The sequence below is a fragment of the Cryptomeria japonica genome, chromosome 11 (assembly GCF_030272615.1).
Source record: "Cryptomeria japonica chromosome 11, Sugi_1.0, whole genome shotgun sequence".
Taxonomy (NCBI): domain Eukaryota; kingdom Viridiplantae; phylum Streptophyta; class Pinopsida; order Cupressales; family Cupressaceae; genus Cryptomeria; species Cryptomeria japonica.
In genome coordinates, this window is record NC_081415.1 from 507790327 (window position 1) to 507803602 (window position 13276).

At 36.2% G+C, this 13276-nt stretch overlaps 1 long non-coding RNA gene across 3 annotated transcripts in view; it reads left to right on the forward strand.

Annotated features, from left to right (window-relative positions):
• Positions 1–483: 483 nt before the first annotated feature.
• Positions 484–13276, forward strand: part of LOC131068269 (uncharacterized) — an 80339-nt gene continuing 67546 nt past the window's right edge. Inside the window, exons 1-3 of one of the 3 annotated variants that reach the window (XR_009111975.2) lie at positions 494–1095; positions 2620–2755; positions 5900–6501. This is a non-coding gene — a long non-coding RNA (uncharacterized LOC131068269). Of the gene's footprint in view, positions 1096–2619; positions 2756–5899; positions 6502–10956; positions 11299–13276 lie in introns of those variants that run through there. The other 2 variants (XR_009111974.2, XR_009359316.1) reach the window with 2 other exon arrangements.

Genomic DNA, 13276 nt, shown 5'->3' on the forward strand with positions numbered 1-13276 from the left:
ATTAATATTATCTTGGAGCAGTTATGAATATTACAATAATAAATAATTAGTTTTGTGCTGTTTCCCTATTGACCTATCAGGTCACATGTGAACAATAATGTTCATATTTTTTTTCCCTATTCTATTTTAAATTATTATTTATTCTAAGAAGTATTTACTTCTATATAACCTCTAGCTAATCTTGATGTTCAATCCGAACTATGTGATAATCTTATGAATCAATTATGAATTAAAATGTAGGTCTTGTTCCATTTTTAATGTTCATATTTCTTGATATACCTACATTTTATTTCACAACTGATTCACAAGACTATCACATAGTTCAGATTGATCATCAAGATTAGCTAGAGGATATATATATATATATATATATATAGACACTTCTTAGAATTACTATGATAAATAAGGGGTGAGGAAGCATCAAAAGATTTGCAATTCCAATTTGAAATTTAAAAATGGTTAATAGGAAGGGGCAAGAGATTTGGACTCGGATTTCAAATGTAAAAATTTGAATTCATTTAAGAGTAAACTAGGATAATTGAAAAGGCATTCTAGACATTTCACCAAAGAAAATTGGACCGTTGTTGTGGGAAAAAGCATGAATGTGAGAAAAAGCATATGAACGTTGTCATGGAGAGCGGGTGAGAAAAAGCATATGAACGTTGTCATGGAGAATTAAGAAAAAGCCTGAATTTCTGCACTGGAATCCCCTATTTAATAGGACATCTTCAATTTCAAAGCCTGAAATATACCAATTTTTTTAGATGGCTCTCGAAGAGCTTTGCACTTCTGTTATCTACAGAGAGTGTTCCTTGTTTGAATGTTTTTGGTCTTCTATCAATGCTTTCCTCTGTTTTCTTGTTCTTTCTCTCGTTACAATTTTGTTTTGTTTTTTCTTTGGTTTTTTCAATTTTTTTGGCGAGGGTTTTGTTCGGCGTGCACGCTGGATTGTCTGTGTGATTTGTCCTGTTTTTTTTTGTTTTCTTTGTTTTTGGTTTCCTGGTTTTACTGTGAGGAAGAGGCAGAGCAAAGGGAGGACAGAGGAAGAGGCAGAGCAAAGGAAGCCACCAGTAAGAGGAAAATTTCTTCTTCTAGGTAATTCTTCTTACATATATTCCTCATTATACGAAATTACAGGTTGTTTATTTTGTTGGAATGAAAAGTATTAGTAATTATTAGGTTTATTATACTGAGAAAGATTTTTAAAAAAAGGTGCTTTACCCTTGAAGCTGTAACCCTCGTTTATCTAACTTTAAGCCATCTAAGTCTGCAACATATAAATTGATTCACCATTTTAACAAGGCGACATCCAACTAGTATTCTTTATTCTTTCCATGTTAATATTAAAAGTTTGTTTTACTGAGATGTGGGCAGGGCATTTCTTTTCCGTGTAACCTGCATTATATTGTCCTCGTTTTGCTATAATATCATCATGTTCATTTCTTATCAATTTATAAAATACACACACAGTTCTCCCTTTCTATTTACCATGTGTATCAGAGGTTTTTCTGAACCTCGGTCATTGCTTTTGTGCATCTCAAATTGCCTCCAACTTGATAAATGGGAGAAAGGCGAACATCTGAGCAAGAATCATAGTTACCCAGAGATTCATTATGTAGCTCCTAGTACTTGTCCCCTGTATCTGATATGCATCCTGTTTTGGAGACACATATGGGGACATCTCCAATCGTTCGGGAAGTTTCTTCATATAGCTATACGTCTCCTATAATTTTCCATTGAAATTTGGTACACTTCCTATTGAAGTTTCTTAGATACATCCTATTTACATCGATTGATTATTTTCCTTGTATGCTGATAATTGGTTTTTTAACATGAAATTGTATAGTTTTTAATAAGCAGATTTAAAAATAAAAATAAAAGCCCAAATGAGCAGTAATAAGAAGAAAAACACTCTAAGGGTTAAGATGTCTATGTGCTCTGAATTTTTATTAGTTGATTGAAAAGATAATAGTTTCCAAGTACTACCTTTCCATGTTATAAGTAATGGTATATTTATAAATATTAGGAAACTTCAGATAAAGTTTCTTCATATAACTATACATCTTCTAAAATTAAAGAATTTATGAAATATACCCGGAGATGCAATTTTCTCTTTTTTTTTTATGAAAAATGTACAGCTTTTTACTAGCAGATGTAAAAAATAAAATAAAAGCTCAAATATCTATGTAAGAGGAAAAAACAATGTAATGGTTAAGATGTCTATGCGCACTGACTTTTCATCTATTAATTGAAAATATAATCATTTTCGAGTCCTCCTTACCATGTTTATAAAAATTGGCATGTCTGACTCCAGTTCTGATTTTCTGCTTCTATGTTTTAACAACTGTTTATTGAATGATATGATATTATAATTAATCTTTGCTTTCATTCAAATTTATTTTTATGCTTTAAAACAGTTTCACTTAAATTGATGTTTTCTAACCAAAAAAATTGAAATTCACTGAACATATCCCCAAATATGTTAAAATTCGCCTTCAAATTGTTCTGGATGGATGAAAATTAGATTTTAGTTTGAATTTAAAATATAACAAAAACATAAGACCTTTTCAGTATTTCTGTTATACCTTACATTGTTATTTTTATTTTTTTTGTTTTCAGGATGAAGGTGATGGCTAAAGGTGGTTCTAGGGCTTGTAATTTTCTACGAATAGGGTGATTGCAAACCACCATTTGTCTGCCAGAATAGAGGAAGAGGCAGAGCAAAGGAAGCAGCAGTTGATGGAGGAAAATTTAGGTAATTCTTCTTATAGATTCTCCTTATTATATGAAATAATGGGTTGTTTATCTTGCTGGAATGAAAAGGTATTACCAATTATTATGTTAATTATATTGAGAAAGATAATAAATTAAAAAAGGTGCTCTACCCTTGAAGCTGTAAACCCTGGTTTTTCTAGCTTTAGTATTATTAATTCTTTTTCAATCTTCTATTTGAGTTGTTCTTTATATCATTATCAGTTGTTTGGTAACTAGGCAATGGCAGACCATCTGCATGAAAAAAAAGTGTTAGATCTTATATAATTGCTATTATTGGACTATTTCCAATTTGCTAAGACTATAGCTACCTGTTGTGACGTATTCACACATCGCCCCATTGCAAATGGGGACCCTTGCTTTTTGCTTTCTGGGGTTTTGTCTGTTAGCCTTTGCAGGATGAGTGTCGCTAGGGGATCAATAGGATGGCAGGCTTTGCTTGAGCTAGGGTGAGTCCCCAGGGCCCCAGAATTAGGGTTTCTTTGAGAGTCTTCCTTAGGGCCTGGTTTTGCTCTCGTTGCTAATTGTGTCTTGCTTTGTGAGTGGGTATCATTCTTGAAGGTTCGAGCTAGGTCGAGTTGGTGAGTGATGAAGTCTGAAATGTCATCCTGATCTTCAAATGCCCTGAAATTTGGCTAAGTTTGGAATATCCTGATCCTGAAATTTGGCTAAGTTTGGAATGTCCCGATCCTGAAATTTGACTAAGTCTGGAAAACTGAAGAATCCTCCAAAAACTAGATTTTGCAATATAACTCCTGGAGGTTCGAAACCACTCTCAAACATCCTGAAAGTATATATGGAATATAACTTAAAGTATAAGTGACATTTCCTATACTTAAATGTTATATTCCATAAAATGATCCTGAGGGAGAGTTCAAAATGTCAAATTTCACTCCTGACCCTTCCAAAGGGTCCAAAACAAATTTCGCTCCTGACCCTTCCAAAGGGTCCAGAGCGAAATTCTCCATAAGACATTCTACTTTGACCAAAACCTAGAACTAACGCATTCCCAGGATTGAATGAAGGCAAAAACGCTTGTTTGAATGAAGAAATGTGAAAATGAAGTCAGGATCTTGGCCAAGATTAGGAATTTCGCTCCTGACCCTTCCAAAGGGTCCAGAGCGAAAATCCTTATAACTCTTGTTTTCTTCCTTATTTTGGCTAGGCGTTGGCTTGATGGGAGATGAATGGGTATGTTTTTGCCTTGAGAGGGAGTTTGATTGATTTTGAAGAACAAGATTTTGGCCCAAAGCAAATTTCGCTCCTGACCCTTCCAAAGGGTCCAGAGCGAAATTCATCATAAACTTCATTTGCTACCTTGTTTGACCTTGAAACCTTCTTCCTCAGGTGGAAAATGATCTAAGTTTGCTTCTTGAAGTGGTTTGGAGTTTGAAAAGTGAGTAATCTGGCCTAGAATGAGATTTTCGCTCCTGACCCTTCCAAAGGGTCCAGAGCGAAAATCTACCTAAGACTCATTTCTTCCATAGTTGACCAAATTTTGATTTGTAAGGCGCCTTGAAAGGAAGGATGGACATCTTTTGCCACCGGAAATGTTTGAAAGCATTGAGAAGTAAAGGATTTTGAGCCTTATAGTGAATTTCGCTCCTGACCCTTCCAAAGGGTCCAGAGCGAAATTCCTTGTAAACCTAGTATTTTGACCTTGCTTAGGCTTCAATCCTTGTTCCTTGGAGGAAAAATGATGAAATGTATCTTGTAAAGAAGAGTGGGGTTGAAAGAATGATGATTTTGGTCTAAAAAGGGAAATTCGCTCCTGACCCTTCTAAAGAGTCCAGGGCGAAATTGTGCAAAACCTATCTTTTCCCTTAGTTTCATACCAAATCTAGTGTGGCTCATGATTAAAGAAGGCCTTAGGAATGACTCCAAATTGCCAATGATTATCAAGATTGAAGGAATTGAGCCCAAATGATGAAAATCGCTCCTGACCCTTCCAAAGGGTCTAGGGCGAAAATCTCAAAATCCCCTATTTTGCCTTGCAAGAACAAACCAAGCTTGGGTGGAGTGAATGAAGAAGACCATTGCCTAGCCTTGAGGGGTGGATTGAAGTCAGAATGATGGAGGAGTAAGCCTAAGCAAAGAAAATCGCTCCTGACCCTTCCAAAGGGTCCAGAGCGAAAAACACTAAAACCATCCTTTTCTCCAAATTTCGTGCTAAGTCAGGCCTAGACTAGGATGAGAGAAGCTATTTGGAATGCCTTGAAAAGATGTTTATCCACCAAAGATGCAAATTTTGAGCTAAAATTGGAATTTCACTCCTGACCCTTCCAAAGGGTCCAGAGCGAAATTTTGGATGGGTCCTGTCCTTGGCTAGGTTTCGAGCAAATTTGACCTTTTGGCCTTGTGAAGATCAAACCAATGTTGCAAGCATGGGAGAGGGATCCAAGGATGAGAGTCCAAGTAGACAAAGTGAGAAGAATGGACTTGAGTGAGGGAAGACAAGCTAGGAATGAATTTCGCTCCTGACCCTTCGAAAGGGTCCAGAGCGAAATTCTTCAAATCAACTATTTTTCCCTTGTATGAGGCCAAGACTTTGATTCTTAGGGCGTGGTTGAGGATGGAAGTATGTTATTTAGCCTTGCAAGATAGATTGGAGTAAAGAAGATGAAGGATCAAGCTTTAAACTTGAATTTCGCTCCTGACCCTTCCAAAGGGTCCAGAGCGAAATTCCTGTTATCATCTAATTGGCCCATGTGAGAAACTAAAAGGATGGATCCCTAGACTTTGTTGGACTAAAACAAGCATATGCTCACCTTCCGGAGGATTTTGAAGTCAAAAAATGGAGTAATTGAGGCTTAACCAAGAAAATTCGCTCTTGACCCTTCCAGAGGGTCCAGGGCGAAATCTTTTGAAACTACTATTTTTCACCTTGTTTGGGCCAGGTGAGGGGTTGGTTGTGAGGTAACGTTGAAAAGAGGTCCAAGTTGGCCAGGAATGCAAATTTCGCTCTTGACCCTTCCAGAGGGTCCAGGGCGAAATTCTGGCCTGTCCCTGGGGAAAATCTTCGGCAAGTTTCATGTTAATGTCTTTTTGTTGATGATTTAAGTTGAAAATGCTATGTTGAAATGAATTTATCATGTGTCCTTAATCATCTTTTGGTTTGTTTTGGCAGATGAAAGAAGACCAGGCCAGAACAAGGACGACCTTCTCCAGCCCAGCATCAACAAGGACGACCTTCTCCAGCCCAACCTCATCAAGGACGACCTCTTCCAGTCCAACATTTGAAGTGTCAGACAAGGTGGCATCCCAGTCATCACTCCTCCAGTTGGATTGGTCCACCTCAGTGTGTCCAGATTCAATGTACCTGACTCATCAAAGATGACACAAACTTCGATGTACCTACCCCGGTTCTCCATTGGTCGAATATTCCAGAGAAGACATGTGTCCAAATAATGCAATTATTTCATTGGCCAGAATTGAGTTTGTTGTAACAAACCCTAATTAGGGTTTCATTGTAAAATCTTGGCCATTGATCTCAAATTGATCTAAGCCATTGAATTGTATTATGGGCACTATATAAGCCTTGGCTCCTCATTTGTAAAGGCTGATAGTTAGTCAGTAGTTAGAAGGTGAATAGTTAGCTAATAGTGAATAGTCAGTTGATAGAATAGCAATTAGAGTAGAATAGAAAGAGAAGGCAAAGATTGTTGCCAAGATGTTGTTGTAAAAGACTTGTAAAACTTCATTGAAGAAATGGTGAAATCTATGGGTCGATTCAACAATTTGCATGGTCTTTATACTTCTCAGATTTGATTTCATGTTATTAGATGAGTGGAAGAAATGTGTTTGATCAATGGTGAAATTTGTATATCCATACTACTAGCAGTTTCTTGATTGCAGACTTGCCTTGTGTAGTCAACTGGAATCATTCAGCTTGAGCTTAACTTCAATTGTCGCTTCTTCATTGACATGCATCAGCCTGATGGTGTCTATGCCTGTAGCGATGATCTGAACATCATAAAGCTTTCCTCCAAAGATCGCACTAATCTTGTGGAGATGGTCTTGGGATGTCAAAACAAGACTTTGTTAGAATTTCATCAAAGATCAATCATTGCTCCTACATTCTTAGTGTCAGAATTAGATCCTTCCCTCGCCCTCATCCTTTTTTTTCTTTTTTTCAAAATCTAGGCTAGTGAAATCCTGTGATTCTAGCAAATCAGACGTTTAGGTCGTCAAGTGTAAGTCCCCTTGTGATTCCAGCAAAATCACATCATACGACAAAGAGCTTATCCACGAGTAGAGATCCTACATAACAGGAACCTTGAAGCTTCTCCGATTGATCCTTCTGCGATATCTTCAGCATTCGGGAGCTTTATTCAAGAGAGGATAAGGTACCTTTAGGTATTTTATTCTGTGTTTGGTCATGTACAAAATACACATCAGCACTATCCAATACTATATCATCTTCTACTTCAAAGAACTCTACATGCTTTCTTTATATTGAGCCTCAAGAAATCAAGCCATCTTAGTCTGCAGCTCTTTACACACCTTTCCAAGCCTCCAAAACATTCTTACTTTAAGAAGGGGAAAAATGATAGAAATAGAAAATGTAGAGGCTGTTGTCTCCGATATAAACCTAACATAATGAAAATAACACAGCCATACACAACACAATTAAAATGTAGATCTCCATTTTATCTAGCGATAGAAATCAAAATCTTAACATAACAGAGATATTGACTAATCAAAATAGATGAGTGGGAGAGCAAATACTGTGATAAACACAAGATTTTTATTAAAACAACTAGGACCTACTTGACAAGGTATGAAAATTTAGATCTGATACACAACATTAAGAAACCTAACTACTTCATCAAATCCTCAAATCTTATATTAGAAGATCTATCATACCATCCTTCAGCACTTGAATTTCAACCTAACATACTAATGATAGTTATTAATTTCACAGTTGATATCTATTTTAGTCATAGAAGATTGATATACACACAATCACTTGTGTGAGTAATAAAAATATTGTTAATTAGAAGAGAATTTTATGGCGGAGTTCAGTGTAACCCTGGTGGTCACTTGCTTTGACTTCACTTCTCAATATTACATAATCTAGACAACTAGGAGAAAGAAATATACTCCTATTCATGTAGGCTCCATTTTAGTCTGAATAATTTAAAGCATGGGGAAGAACAGGGGGTACAGATGAATTCACTTCTAGGGCTATACATTTTAACATGACTTTCTCTCTTGTACACCTTAACATTAAGGTACTACAGTAAGAAATGGTTGGATCGTCATTTTGTAAACCACAATGTTTAATTATATGAAAAACTAAACATTGGTGTGTATTTAGATTTAGCATTGTTTGCTTCTAGTGTGGTTCATCTCCCTTTTATGGTATGATGGTTGATGACAAATATGGGTATTAGATGTTTGATCTTGGGGATAATTTAATGCTTCATCGTAATTAATACTTTTTCACCTAACATCCATTAGTTCTCTTAATTTTACTATTTTCTAATCTATAGACTTTTCTATTTGTAAGCTATCGGAGAGGCACCTCCTCTTGTCTATTTTAAGAAAATAGCTTCCCATTAACCTAATATAATTTCCTTGATCTTTCCTGCTTGTGAGCCCAAAATCAAATTTATTTATTAGCATTTACTAAGTTGTAAACTTGTATGTATCACCATTGTAAACTTGTATGTATCACCACCATGTTTAGAATCAATCTGAGATTGTCATACTCCTTTCGAGGTCTATTTTATTATAAACCACATTCGTGGACTGTCCCTTAAGCTGCCTACTACTATCACCATCCTTCGCTATGCAGAAATCAGTCCCAGCATTATGACTGTTGTACTGCACATTTCCTCATTGTGAATGGCTATAAGGATTTCCAGTTGATGCCTAGCACTTATCTATATCTCACAATGAGAAGATTAAAACAAATTTTGCCCTTCTTCTTTTCTCCATTGTCTTTGCCTGTGGTTCTGTCTTCATGGAAATGCCATGTGCAAGGTGTAAATGCTGCCCCTTTTGTGTTTATTCATTGCCTTTTCTCAAGCTCCTTGATTTGCCTTCATAGCTGGCTGCATATGCATTCCTTTTTGCCCTGTAGATGCATATTTATATCCTCCATGGGACTGCAATTTGTGCATGTCAGCACGCTGTCATCTTCTTGCTCTTTTGCTGTCCTTACACTGTCCTTTACTTCTCAATCTAATGTCTCTCCCCTTCAAACCTTGCTAGCTCTGTCATTTGCCACTCCTCCATGCAAGGGACTGTCTTCTTGCCCTCCCATATTGTCTTTGAAATCATTATGGACTGTCCCTTATGCTGTCTTCTAAACTGCCCACCAGCATGGAAATCATTATGGAATTGGTAGTGTCCACTGTTAGCATTTCCCTTACAATCTTATCAGGAATTGGGTTTAAGATTTTTCAGACATTCACAACATTGCTATTGTATGCTCATTATGAATACTTTAGGTGGTTCTTCTAGGTCTTGCATTGTCTTAGGATGTCTAGACTGATACAAACTCTGAATATCCTTTGTATCTGTTCTCTTCATTGGCATATGTTTTTCACAGTCCCATGATTGCCATCTTGTAAGAGTCTTCCATGGCTTGGAAAACCCCCAAGCATGGACTGGCAGAGCTCCACAAAGGCTATTTTATTACCTTAATACCTTGACTGATTTGTAGTGACTATCCCAGTACTGCCATTTGGTGACTCTCTCTTATACATCATCAGGCATAAGGTAATTGCCTTTATTTAGAGTATACAGAGATTTTTAGGGCTCATAGACCTTTTTAAAGCCTCATACTTCATTTCATCTTCTGTGAAAACCAATAACATTGTTTACAAGCTTCCTTGTGAATACACAAATGCTTAGGGTCTAAAGGTTGTATATGATTTGAAAGAACTCTTAGGCATCTCTTTGACGGAGACAATAAGATTTGACAGTCCTTAATCCCATATTATCATGAGTTAAAGACCAGCTGAAGGAAGCAAAGCATCCCCTGCTCATGGCTCACAGCCTACAAATGGCATTGCCACTTGTGGCCAATCCAAACCATACTTGTCACTGTTTGGCAACAATCATCCACTGTCATAAGTTTGATGGTCCTTGACAATCTTCATAGACTATTTACTTCCAGGCCTGACTATCATTTACACATCATGAAGTTTCAACTTTCCATAGGCCTTTAGCAAACCTAGGGGTAGTTTGATCATTATACACAATGTCACATAGAACTTATTGCAGAGGTTTCATGGGCTTTTGACAGGTAGCTACAACTTAGTTCATCACTGTTCAAAATGCAATCAGGAGGCTTGTGGATCTAATGAAGAAAGCAAACAAGGATTGAGTGACAAACCTTTTTCATAATATATAGAACTTGATAAACCCAACAATGCTTTGATAGCCCTTTTCCTTGACTTTGCAACATGGAAATCTCCTTTTCTTCTCTAGAATGCCGTGAAACCCAGAAAAGCAAAGTGCCATACATATTCTTGTATCATGTCCTTATCCTCCTCGAACTCTGCAACTTGGGTAAAAGTAGTCCTTAATCTCCAGGAAACTCTCCTCTTGAATGCAGGGAGCCATATATCCTCGTTATGGTCTTGCTTTGTGGTCTTGAAATTCCTTTCGGTAACACTTAACCTTTGAAAAACTTATTGCAACACTATTCTTCCTACCCAAAAATGAAAAAAAAACACAGAGCTAAGGTATATATGAAAGAAAAATAAAATATTTCAAACTCTTCCATGTTGAAGAACTTCATTGAAAAAGAAAGAAAACACTTTGTCAATGACTATTTTGACAAAGGGGTAAAACAGGCCAATAGTTTCATTCTTTGATTTTTATTTTGCAAGTTAACTAAAATCATTTGAGCCGTTTTATCTTAGATTTAAGATTGGCTGTCAAATCTTTATCAACTTGATCGTCCAATTATGGTTGAGTTTTATTTTTTTCTGTTTTCTTTGAATCTTTCTGTAACGTCTCCTTCTATATTCTGTACTAAAAATCAGAAAAATTATTAAGTTAGGGTTAGAGATGATACCTGATCGACTTAGAAACATAAGATTAAATATAGTTTCCTGCATATAACAATAAACCATATGCAAATAGATACATTCCTCTGATTAATAAACATGTAGGTTTAATATTATGACATGAATTCCAATTTAATATAAGCATAATGTTTGGCAGGAGGATACTATGAGGACTGCTTTAGAGCCTCTCTACCCAAGCCCAAGAGAGGTTGTTTCCTCCAACCTTCTTACTCCACTTGGTGATTCCAACTGATCCCCTGATGTATCAATCTTCGTCACGGCTTACTTAACTTGTAGGTTTGGGATGAGGCTCTAACCAGGTTGCTAGACTCCTTAGGGTAAGTGCTCTCAAGGTCCTAGATGCCTCTGGGGTCGTTCTTGGACAGCCAACTTACGAGTGTTTCCTAACGTCTCCATTACACCTCCATTCCCTCCGTCACAAGTAAGCACTGTAATTCTGATTTAAATGCTTAATATTTTATCAGTATATTCTTAATGATTTGAGCATTCATGGTTCATTCATAGTCTTTCATATTACTACTTACATCTTATATTCATTATGAGAAATTACCGAGATTAACATTGATTCAGTATATTAACCTGCTTATGTTGTTAGGGTCAATTGTCTGTATATTACTGAAGTTATATAAATTTATTCCTTTTGTTTGTCATGCTGTGACTGTGAATCATGATAGTATGCAGATACGATTCTAATAGATATTCAGAAAGATGTTACCGTAATATAGTATGCTGGAATATTATTCTTCTTGTAGACGTACTTGCTGGTCCTGTGCGAATTCTCCTTATGTATCTTATTCCTTATGGTCTATTCCCCTTTGCTATATTTTCAATCAGTTGCAGACCTTTCCTTTGATCTTTTCTAACCTGATGTTTTGACCATTATAATTTCTGTGTTGTTCTATATTCCTTATTCCTTGGAGGTGATACTTCATTTATATCCCCTCATCGAGCAAAGAGGTATGACTCCTATTATTAACAACGGTTTGCAAGAGATTCATGTCTTATGATTATGTTATCTATATTGATTAGGCATCCTTGCTAATCGCTACCTCCATCTCTTCTCATGGAATATCGATCTTGTGATAGTTAACATTCCTTAATTAATAACGATGCCCTAAGATACTATCATTACTCTTAGTGTTCCATATCTCCATTGGCTGATAAACCGCTGTCTTAACAGTGCTTTGTTCTCTTAATTCTCAGTGGTATTTTAATAGGCTTTCTTGACTTAGTCTTTACATCTCCTTACGTATTGCTTATTGTGAATCTTACGTAGCATTGAAGAAGATTCCAACTCTTGGTCACAGTTATTAATTATTAGCACTTATTTATAATCACATCCTGTTGTTTATTGTTATCATGTTGACTGATTCTAGTCTTATCTTAATTCATCAATACATTGCTGCCATGACTATTTGATCGATACTTAGCATCTTGTATTCTTTCCGTAATTGAATCGTTGAAGAGACCATATGATTACTCCGTGTAGCCAATACTATTTCAATTTGGGGTCTGTCTTTCAAATTCGTCTCCTTAGGAGACTTCCCGAATTTGAACCATCTCAGCGAACTGTGTTATGAGGATTAATTTTAGACTAGTTTGTTTATGGATATCACATTGGTTCTTTCATTGTTTTGGTCTAGTGTGCATGGTCAGGACATGACTCTTTACTATTATTAGTTTGGGTTTAAATTTAGAAATTTTCTTACTCACCTTCTTGCATAGCACATCGTCACTTTAACAGTGAAGAAACCTAAGCTTTGATGATAAGAAGGGGTTAAATCTGTCTACCAAGCTTGCTAGTTGCTAAAAATCTGAGGGTTGTCAACTTAAGATAGCCCTTTGTGATATTTCATCCTTGGGAGGTAAAAATCAAATAGACACTTTTTTACGATCCTTTTAAATTTTCAATTGTCTATCCAAAATTTTGCCCTTCATCCTATATAGTCTTCAATTTTTTTCCAACATTGAGTGTGGATGCTACCTTCATTTGGTAAGTGATACAGCTTGCATCTTTGTAGAACAATTCATGCACTTCACAAGATTACAAGAGAGAAGCCATCATATTAAACAGTAGCTTGCCTTCAATATCACAAATAGAAATACCATCCAGTTTCTGAATTGCTACAATGTTGTTGTTGTTGTCTGCTTTAAATTGTACTACCGCGAACCTGTGTCATCAGTATGTATAGACTCCCATGCTTGTTCATGATACAGGTCCCAAGAATGTTCATTCTTCTTTCTCACATACATTATATGATAATGCTACACCTCATTTGACTACCCATCATGTTGTTTCTAATGATCATGATATGCTTCCTGCAACTTGTGACAGTCTTATCTCTATATTCATTGACTCATCCTCCTTCAAAGGCCAATTTTAGCTTGATTTTACTTTTCTTGGAAATGAATGTTTTTTTTGGTTTCTAATTATGCTGAAAGTGTTTCCCTTATTT